We start from the raw sequence: 10,718 nt of genomic DNA, 5'->3' as shown, positions 1-10,718 counted from the left end.
AGCAGCTGCATTGTGCATCACTTGTTTTGTGTATTCCAGGTCTTTTATTATTATTATTATTATTATTATTATTATTATTATTGTAATTATTGTAATTATTGTAATTATTGTAATTTTTCATTGTTATCATTATTATTTTCTTCCTTTCTGTCCTATTGAACGGTCTTTATCTCAACCCAGAAGTTTTACTTTTTTTCTTGATTCTCTCCCCCATCCCACTGCGGGGGGCGGGGGGAGTGAGCGAACGGCTGCTTGGTGCTTAGTTTCTGGCTGGGGTTAAACCACGACAGGTGCCAAAAATGTTGAAGCAGAACCACTAAAAAGGCATAAAAAGACTTGGCTATCAGCACATCAGTTAGCAGTAGTGAGAGCTGCAGCAGCATGCAATCCCATAGCAGCAAGCGGGGCTTTTCTGAAAGGTGGGTACCCTCGGGCCGCCCTACCCTGGGTGCTTGCGCCTGGGTGTCAGTGGCCTGCCTTACCCTAGCTGTGGGGATATGTCCTCTCTCCTCTGCCCTGTCCCCATTTCTCCACCCTATGGTGGCATGTCTCTTGCTGTGTAGAGTGACTTTTTCTTCCTCTCCCAGTCATCTAACAAAGAGTTATCCCTTGTGCTGAGGCCCTCAAGGTCCCTCCCAGTGTGATGGAGACAGCCTTGCCAGGCTGCTCCTCCAGAGCTGCTCTTTTCACTTCTCCATCTCCATGCACCCCACCTGGGACCTCACCAAGTGCTGGGACCAACCTCCTCGCCCACCTCCCCGATGCCTGACCAAGCTAGCCTCCACTCCACCAGGAAAAGCAGCATGGGCAGGTGGATCCTGGCTGCTGTAGGGTCTCCTTCTGCTTCCCTATCTGCTCGGGACTCCAGGGCACCTGAGCACCTTTGGTTGTGCCCCTCCTCTTGCCATCCATGTTCAAGCCCCTGTCTCCATACCCACTTCCTTTGTGGTTGTCCCCCACCTCACCCCCAAGTCGTTCATTCTGTTCATTCTCCTCTTGTTTCTTCCTGCGTTGGCCCTAGGAGGACGTGGCACGTTGGCCAGGGCTGGGATACTGCCTGGTACGAGGAGGACAAGGACCTTCCTATACGGCTGATGTGGAGAAACCCACACTGCCCTTGGCCATGTTGTGATGGTTCTTCCAGGAGGAGCTAAGAGAGGGGAGCTCCACCGTGGGCAGGGCCTGAGCTTTATAAACCAGGACGGCATCAAATATTTGTCTTCTTGCCAAGTTCCTTCCCCTTCTGTCACTCTCTTTCTGAGGCTAAGGCTCCTCCTTCCCGGCAGGGAAGTCAGTCACTGAAACCAGCAGACGCTGGGGCTTGCGACTCGCCTCTTCCCAGGCGGTGAGTAAATGCTTCCCTCCTCCTTGCCGTGCTGCGCTCCTTCACGCAGCGGCGATGATGCCCCACTCCCGAGGTGATGCCCCACTCCCAGCACTCAAGGTCCGTGGTGGGAGATGTAGGGAAAACAAAGAGGGCTGTTGCTCGGGCTCCTGGTGTCTCTGCTGGTGCTGGCAGCTCTGGTTAGTTTTGGTTTCAGGTCCTGGTGTGAGTTCAGCAGAGGGGAATTCCTTTCTGAGGTGGAGGAGGAGAAGGGCAGGAAGAGGAGGAGGGCTTTGCGTGTAATCAGCCAGCAAAGGTGGGGAATGAGGAGGCTGGAGACATCGGAGAACACCCTGTGCCACTCATGCAGTTCTCAGCAAGCTGCCATATGACTTGTTCAGGTGCTGGGCTTGCCAGCGCTGGGTGAGATGAGAATATTTGGCAGTAGGACACAGTTTGGCACCCCTTATTTCTTTTTGCTATCATAAGGCAAAGTTGCTTGAAATTTTGCATGCCAGATCTTGGCAAAAAGTAGTATTTTCTAACACTAATGATGCCTTGGATGATACAGGGAGCAATATAGAGCGGCAGTACCTGAGCCTTACTACACCTCGTTGTCCGTGGGGAACAGGCATCTATTTTGCACCCTGGGTTTTGGAAAGGTCACTGTCTTCTCCCCACATCCTCTCCAGTGTGGATGGATGACCACTTCAGAGAGATTTTCACACCAAGAACAAAAACCTCCACAGCGATTACACCTAGCTCTTATAAAGGGTTCCAAGGCAATCTGTTTGCTTCCTTCTTGTCTTGCATAGCTAGGCTGAAGTGAGGGACGGACTGTCAGAAGGTTCAGGACACTTTCTGGTGGTCTGTGGAGACCTGTCTGAAGAGGGCTGCTGCACTTATTGTACTAGCTCTGCTTCTTGCTTCTCCGTGTTGATATCAAAAGCAGTGAACAATATTCTGTGCATTCCTAATATTAAATCTCAAGTAGATAATATTGATATTTATCACTAAGGAGCTTTGCTGTTGCAAATGGTTGAATGGAATACATACTTACTTATAATTACTATTGTAATTTAATTAAAATTTGAGGTAGATGAAAAACATTCGCTCCCAGAAAAAATTCCACTGGGTTAAATGAAAAGTGTGAATCAGTGCTCACCAATGTGACTGAAGTTTCCAGCATGGAGTTGAGATGAACCCAGGGACTAAGCCAGATGTTTGATACCCCAACTCCCGAACTCAGTCTGTCACCATTATCAGTGTATGAATACAAAACCACAAGTGTATAGTATAGCCTGAGAAGAGAAGCACGGACAGGCAAAATGGTATGCCTTTGGTAGGCAGAACGGTTTGCAAAATTACGCATTTTATTTCTACCTGGTTTTACGGAGCATGATTTCATCATTTGGGCTTTTGTGGTTTGCTTTTGCAGCAGAGAATGATGGATTTTAAAGAGGAAATTAAACCCATTTCAGATACTTGTATTAGTGAGACCAGTTCTGCATTATCTGCAAGAGCAGGAATGACAGATCTTCAAGGACCACAGGTGCTTCCCGGGATACCTGCACCGGCAGCCCATCAGACTTACCACATCTTTGTCAGTTACAGTAACATCAATTCAGCCTAGGTGAGGAACCTTATCCAGAGCCTAGAAGCCATGATTGCTAATCTGAAGGCCTGTTATCATGAGAGGGACTTCATACCAGGTAAAATGATCATTGAAAACATGGTTGAGGCCATTCAAGGAAGCCAGAATATTGTCTTAGTCCTCAGCCCTGACTTTGTCCAGAGCAGGTGGTGCCTTCTGGAAGCCAATCTGTCTGTCTTCCAGGACTGTTTAGAAAGGAAGCCAGTGATCCCCATCATGTTGATGCCCTGTTTTGTGCCACTGCACCTCACCCATCTGACTTACATTGACACCAGTGATGTCCACTTTTTGGATAAAGTTATCAAGGTCATTTGCACTCCCAACCACAAGATGAAGAATGCCACCATGGTTCCTTATAGCCCTCCATCCCTTTACAATGGGAAATCCCTCCTGGCCCTATCTGCAGTGGATGAACAGGTCATTCCAAGATGGAGAGGGTGCACATTCAGTGAGGCACTGCCTGACCAGCTGAAGATAGTCTGTGAAGATACCGAGGTCTACGGAAGGGACATCCGGATGATTAATGAGGTATCTTCTAGGGTACCACCTTGTTCATCAGTCAGTATTATCTTCGGGATATCAGCTTCCATCTTAGGAAGCTTATATTTGATGACTGCCATCATCTTATTTACTTTGTTAGCCGAGGACTCTGGTGACTCCTATAAAACTTCCCTTGGCTGTATTACAGTCTTTGCAGCTTTGTCTGTTTTCTGCTTTTTTAAATTGTGCCTACAACTACAGAGTCAAATCAGCTGATGACAAACTTCTGGAGATGTCCCAAGTTGCTGGTGAGGCCAACTCATTGCTGATAAAGCATTCCCTGCCGGTTGGCTGTGATTCCCGAGTGAAGCTCCATTTAGTTTACATCTCCCTTGCAAGGTGCAGAAGGCACTTCGCAGAGATTTTTGGAGAGGGAGAACCCTCTGCTGAAGAGATGTTCCGGCGAGCCTTGCACTGTTTCTCCTCTGATTATGTCTGTTGTGTAGCCAAGAGGCACTTCCAGTTCTACTTGGGGACCACACCAGCACACTGGGATAAAGGGCCCTGGTTTTGCCAGTTTGTTTCCCACTGTGTGGAGGAAGGGTCCTGGCACTGGAATAGTGATTATCACCCATGTAAATGAGAACTGGGAGGAAATTAGATGCTGGAGAGTTTATATTCTGAGCAGTTAGCAAGATAGATACATGGTGGACGCTTCTTAGTCTCACCAGTCTTTTTCCTCTTGACAGAAAGAGCTTTGGGTAGCAGGAAGAAAAAGGGATTCTCTTCTATTTTTACTTGACCCTCAAAGAATTTCAAGACTAAAGTATCTACAGCCCAAATGTTTACAGTGTAAATATCAAAGGGAAAAAAGTCCTTTCTTCATCTACTGAGGTAGCTACACTTATGCACAGCCCTGAGGAGCCACCCACAAAGCAAAAGTTAGTGGAAAAAAGTGTAAAGTACAAAGTGGTTGGAAGTGCAGGCATTCAAGCACACAGCAGAGGGCTCGCTAAAGGCTAATATAGGTGAAAATGTCCAAGAGAGAACTTTATTTACCCTCCGTTCTAGGCTTATTTGCAGGGGAATTAAAAAGAGAAGGCTAGGTGATTTGCTGTCTCTTGAGCACAGCGTGTTCTTTACTACATACCCTTTAACTAATCTTTACTGTAGGTTGTACAAAACAGATGGGACAAGTGCTCACCTCCAGGTCTAGTCTTGACAATATCCATAAGGAATTGCCTTGCTGTATATGAGTGTGGGGTAGGAAAAAAACCCAGAAAAGTACTAGTGAAAAGGGCAGGAGTAGGCAGAGCTGAGCAGCAGTGGATTCACCAGACACCAGTGTGGATTCTGGAAATTCATCCCTTCTGGACTGCAGTGTCTTTAGATGGATGCTATCGGTGATAAGCCCCTTTCTTTCTGGCCTGGAGAGCTCCAGTGAGAGCAGCTGGGGAACAGCAGCGGTCTGTCAGAAGGACAAATCCCTGACTTGTCCTTTTCAGGGGCAGCATTTTTAGTCCACACGGAACATTTTACAAGGCTGATCTCTGGCTACATCAAGACATTCCTTCTCTCTTCTGCACCTCAGTGACCCTCTAAACTGCAGTGGGTCATTGGTTATTTTTGGATAGTAGTTGTTGGGTATATACAGTTACAAGAAAAGGGAGGGGATGTTATGCAAGGGGCCTGACTTACTGTGGCAGGGAAAGAAACCTGGCACAGTTGTGCTGACATGCTGCTACCATTGGGCACCACAGCTTGTGCAAATTCCCAGACCAAAACTGCTGGGTCCCAGGCGTTCAATCATGTTGTTGCCACTCCTGCTGCTGGCCTGCCCAGCCCAGAAATAATACTGAGACATCTGTCCAGATACATCTGAACCAGACACCTAACTGATGTATCAGGGATATGAGGCACTTTTGTGGACAGGTGGTGGATCAGGTACCAGTACCTTGTACTTACACTGCACTATTTACTTTTCAACTCTGATTGTACTTTTTTGGCTTGTTCATTTTGTAGGCAACCCTTTTCTGTAATGGCTGTTTAGTCAATTTTGTAGCTATTCTGTCTTTGATGACTTGAGTTTCATATACAAGAAATGCAAATACTTTTAAGTTCTTTGTCTTAAATCATACCAAGATATGGAAGCTTTGAAGTTTCCCAATTGATTGTGAAACTGCATCAGCTGCCAGGCTCAAGCCTTTCAGAGGTTTTGAAAATATGCAGAGTATTATTGTAGAGAAACTTTTACAGAGAACATGTTTTACAGCTCAGAAAATCAAATACAACTTTGATTGATTGGGTCAGTGGCCTACCTTCAATCCAGAATGACCAAAATAGTTTAGAACAAAAGCAAAGCCAAATTCTGCTTAAGCACAATGAACTTAAGGAGGGATTATGTAGGATATAAACAGTGGCAACATTTGGTCCGCTGTATCCATCTACGAGTTTTTAAAATAAAGGCTTATAACAAAACACTTGGATAAAAATCAAGGTGATAGTGTTATTCATTGTTTGTTCTACTTGCCTCTTTCATTTGTATTGCCGCTTAGGGGATCATTCTTCTCTTAAGTGCGCTTCAGCTGAAAGATTGATTTATAAATGAAAAAGGTGATATTTTCCATCCAACTTGCAAACTCAACTTGGATCCAGGAGAGCAAAGCTGGGCTCTTAAGCATTCCTGTCCTAAGCTACAGGCTCACCATTCATATGGTGAACTGATAAATATGATTAAAAGAGGACAAACACATTGCTGTTTATAGTAACCAGTAACAGCATCAGCTTTGTATCCTACAGCTCTGCTGGCTTTGCATATCTGAAAAACTGAGGAAATGCCTGTGTTTACACTCTCCAGTTTTGTGTTTTCAGCTGCCAGCATATGCCATGGTATCATAGCAAATCATGATTTGTTTCTTGTTTTTCTATTGCATAAAATATTTACAGATTGCTTTATGGGTAAATGGACATAGTTTCTTTTTTCTAATGTAGTCAGAACTGGCTGCCAAAAATATTCAGACCTTAGATTTTGATAGTCCTCATGACTGGACTAACTCAGGCAATGCTGGTCTCCTCTCAGTCTTACATTGGTGTCCACCTGCATCTAACTTTTAGTTTTTATGCACATATGTAGGTAACACGCACTGAGTCATACTTATCCATACAGCTCTTTCCCAAGTGTTAAAATCATGTACCTTGTGCTTTGTTCTTCTGTGCCATTTGGGGCTTCTTAAGAGTAATAAGTTGTGGGTAAGTCAAGTCCTGTCTTTCCAATCTGCACCAGTTCTGGGATGCCACGAGAGCTCTGCTAAATCATCGCAGGTCTTTCCCACCAGAGAACACTATAGTGTCACACTGTAGTGAAGTCTCTAAGCAGCTCAGGCAATTGAGCAACACTGAAGACCGAGAAAGAGCTGAAGAAGTTAAATGAAGACGACCAGAGTTGAGTGGTCAGCACTGGAGCAACAGCCCCACTACAACCAAAGCCAACATGGTTAAAATATTCCTGCAATCTGATGACAGCTTATGGGATGTAATATGAACTCTAGTTACTGCTCCAATGCAAATTGTTGTAGTTCTGGTAAATTTATCATAACTTTCATGAGCATTCGCATTTTCCTTATCTTTCCAGCTCCTGGAAACACCTGAATGTGTAAGAATCCATCTGCGTTTTTTTAAAAGGAAGCACCTAGCTCCTGTGCTTGGAGAAAAGGGATGAGAAATCAACCTCCACGTAATTTAATGTTGGGAATCAGAATGACTGAAGTCAAAATAAATTCCTATTATTTTAACAAAAAATGTGCTACTCAGCCCCTTGGGAGCTCACACTGTTTGGTCCCAGCAATATGGCAGGGACCATGAATGCATCTGACAGCAATGGGTGCTTGTTAGCAATTTTAATAGAGAAGCTATGGAGGGCATGACAGGCTGGGTAGCTCTTGGTATCTCTATTCACAGCTGGTTTTGTCTATTTATGCCCTGGGCAGCGGCAGATTCTGAAAGGAGGAAAGACTGTGCCTCCTCCAAGAGCATCTGCTCAGCTGGGCAGATGGAAAGGAGATGGTCCTGGCATGTGAGGCAGGGGTTCTGCAGGATATCCAGCAACTAGAAAGACGTTTGAGTGGGGGCAGAGAAGAGCTGCGGAGCTTCATCGTGACAATTTTCTGTTATTTTCTAGCCATTCGGAAGTTGTTGTTGGAACCCAGAAAAGTATGGCAAGCATTGCTGGACTGACAATAGACTGGAGGAAAGGAAGGCGCTATGGGTGGGAATGTTCAGAATTCCCTTGTATTTGTCTTTTTTTTCAATCTGGGGTATTGTCATACATTTGCACTAGTAAAGGTTAGTTTTAGTGATTCAAAAAGACCTTTGAGAGGTATATAATAAGGGAAAAGTGCAGACTAGTCTATTCCAAAGCTTTAGAGGTGGATCTTTGCACAACAGAAGTCCCCGCACAGATGGCAGTCTCTGCCTTTTGGAGCTGCCCTGGAGTTTCCATGTTCGGACACGTGGTCAGTGACTCTGTGGGATGCTTGCTCTGATATTGCCTATGCGTACTCACTTAGGAACTCTTTACCTCCCCTAGTCAGCTGTTTTGGACTGTGGAAGTAAATAATGTTTGATTTCTCCTAGACTTACTGATGAAAAAAACAAATGGCTTGTGCTGCTGCTCTTGTTTTGATTTTTGGGTGGGAGGGGGGATTTGTTTGTTTGTTTGTTTATGTTTTGAACTAGAAATGCTAGAAGAGTAAAATCTGGTCTAAGGAGATCCCATCAAAGTTCCCCGTGGACCAAAGTTGGACATGGCATTGAAGAGCAGAGGGCCTGTTGTGTCCCCAAAGAACCAGGTTGGCAAGATTCAGAACTGAACAGACTTATTCTCCATTTTTTCTGTCAAATGCATGTGAATAAAAATGGCAAAGATCAAATGATTTGAACATTCAGAATTAAAATCACTTTCAGCTTCAGTTATTGTGGGTTTGTTTCCATGCATCTTCCAATACCACACAAACTTCCAAGAAGATTAGGAGGAGAATGCCTGAATTTCTGATGAAAAAGTAAAATACCCTTATGTATTTGCACAGCTTGTTTATATATAATGAAAACCTATCCAATTTTAAAAATACTTCAAAAAAAAAAAAAGGGCAGCGTTTCATCTCTGTTTCCCTCTTCCTTTTTTTTAAACCTGTGAGTCATCCTTCATTAACAACTTAATGATAAAAGCTGTTTAAGAGTCAATTGCTTTTACTTAGGAGGATTTCCATAGAGCATGGTGGAAAGGGCTAGAGTAAATCAGAAAGAAGAAATGAAAAAGGAAGGGAAGAGAGAGTTAATACTCTTAGCACACACTGTTGCTCCTGTTTTTACACAGCCAATTCCAGTGTACTTTAAGATAAACCACTGGAATACATCAGTTACTGTGTAGCCTCTGAGTTCTTCAGGATCTCATGGCACGAAACCCTAGAGGAAAAGATACTGCATAATTGAGCCCATGAGCTGCAAAGAATCCTATTTTAGTGCAAGCTCTAGGAGAAAGATGAAGAAGGCACTGCCCAGCCTCAGAAATTTCCTGGTGGAAGAGGAAAAAATAGAAGAAACTATATTGTTGACGAGAACAAAAGTAGAACATCCAAAATAGCTAAAAAATCACAAAAGTGCTAATAAAACTCATAGGAAATTTTCTTAGGCTGTCCTCTGCTGAGGCCTATTGGAGAAGAGCAGGAATTTATGATCTGTTGGCACAGAAATTCTTTGGATAAGTACACTTGGTTTTTACCTATGTTTCTACTCAATATGACTTTATTTTTTCCCTTAAGCCCTGAATTCCTCTAGATTTTAGTGATTTTTTGTAGTGAATGATAGTGAATAACAATGATCATTAATTTTAGAAGTCTTAACTTTGACACGTCTGTCTTCTAAAGACCACCTTTAAAAAGACGTCTGAACAGCTCTGAAAACTGTTTATTTTCATGCAAGGCACACAAAGTTGGTGGCCACAAATGGTTGAATGTGACTGGAACATGCTATAGAGGCTGCTGAGAGATTTGCTGAAATGCCGGCACCATTCAGTAGCATGCAGACGTGCCATGTGGAGAAGACCTTACTTGTAGATTGCTTGTAAGATATTTGAAACATCCTAGATCAGCAGGCAAAAGCAATTTGAACAGGTATATGGTGTTTCCTTGACTGATTATTATGCTCACAGAGCTGGTACAAGATGCCTTTTTTCTTATCTACTCTACTGACATATTTATATGTTTTTTTCAGTAGTTATTTATTATTTACCTCTTGTAATACCTGATACTGCGTATACAAACATAAAATGGAGGACTCAAAGCACCCTGTGCAGTCCTGACTAGGCACAAATAAACATGATGCAGTTGGGTTTAGAAAACATATCCAATGCATGGGGTAAAATGTCTTCCATAGCTATGTCTCTGGCGTACCGCAGAGAAGAGGAGCTGAGCGCTGCCCTAGTACTAAATGCCAGTATGTAGACATATATATATGCTCTTCTTGTCTGTAAACTTCTACATTACTGAGTCACTATACCATTCATTAAGGAGATATGAGAATGTATGAAGGAATCAATTCATTATTATATACTGACATCCATTCTTTTTATTGCAATTATTTTAGAGGACACCTCATTTAAAAGCCACAGCAGTGTGACTCCTTACCCTCCTAATCTTCTTAAGTATCTACAATACAAACAAATATATTGAATCAGGTGGCACTTACGTTCTGCAATCATGACCATGATCAAAAGTGTAACTTTATATCCAGTTTCCATGTTAAAGTTCTGTTCTTCTCCTATTACAGATCTTATGTTGGCATGATATTCTTCTTGTTTCTTTGTCACCTTGATGTGACAGCCTCTTTTCAGTGAGGAAGAGTTTAAAAAGACAGCCGTACTGTCAAGGTACATCCCACTTACTGGGTGACCTTGGTCCTCCTCTGCTGAACTTCGCACAGGGCAAGTGTTGTGGACGTTTAGCTAGTAAGGAGGTCTGTTGCCAAAGAAATGTCACCAGAAGAGGGGGCAATGCAATTGCAGAGGGAGGTATTTGTTGCAAAGGGGTGCTAATTTTGGCTGGGGAGATTTTCGTTCTATCTATCTTGCATAATGTAGTTTCACGTCTGGGGCTTCCTCTTTCTCTGTTAGCTGAGACTGTGTGGGGGCAGAGCTATGTGGAAGGAAACTGCCTGCTTAGTTCTGTGGCAGGATGAAAACCAAGAAATGGTTGGAATTTATATGCT

Source organism: Harpia harpyja, chromosome 6 (assembly GCF_026419915.1).
Source record: "Harpia harpyja isolate bHarHar1 chromosome 6, bHarHar1 primary haplotype, whole genome shotgun sequence".
In the NCBI taxonomy this organism is placed as follows: Eukaryota; Metazoa; Chordata; class Aves; order Accipitriformes; family Accipitridae; genus Harpia; species Harpia harpyja.
This window is presented reverse-complemented; position numbering follows the sequence as displayed.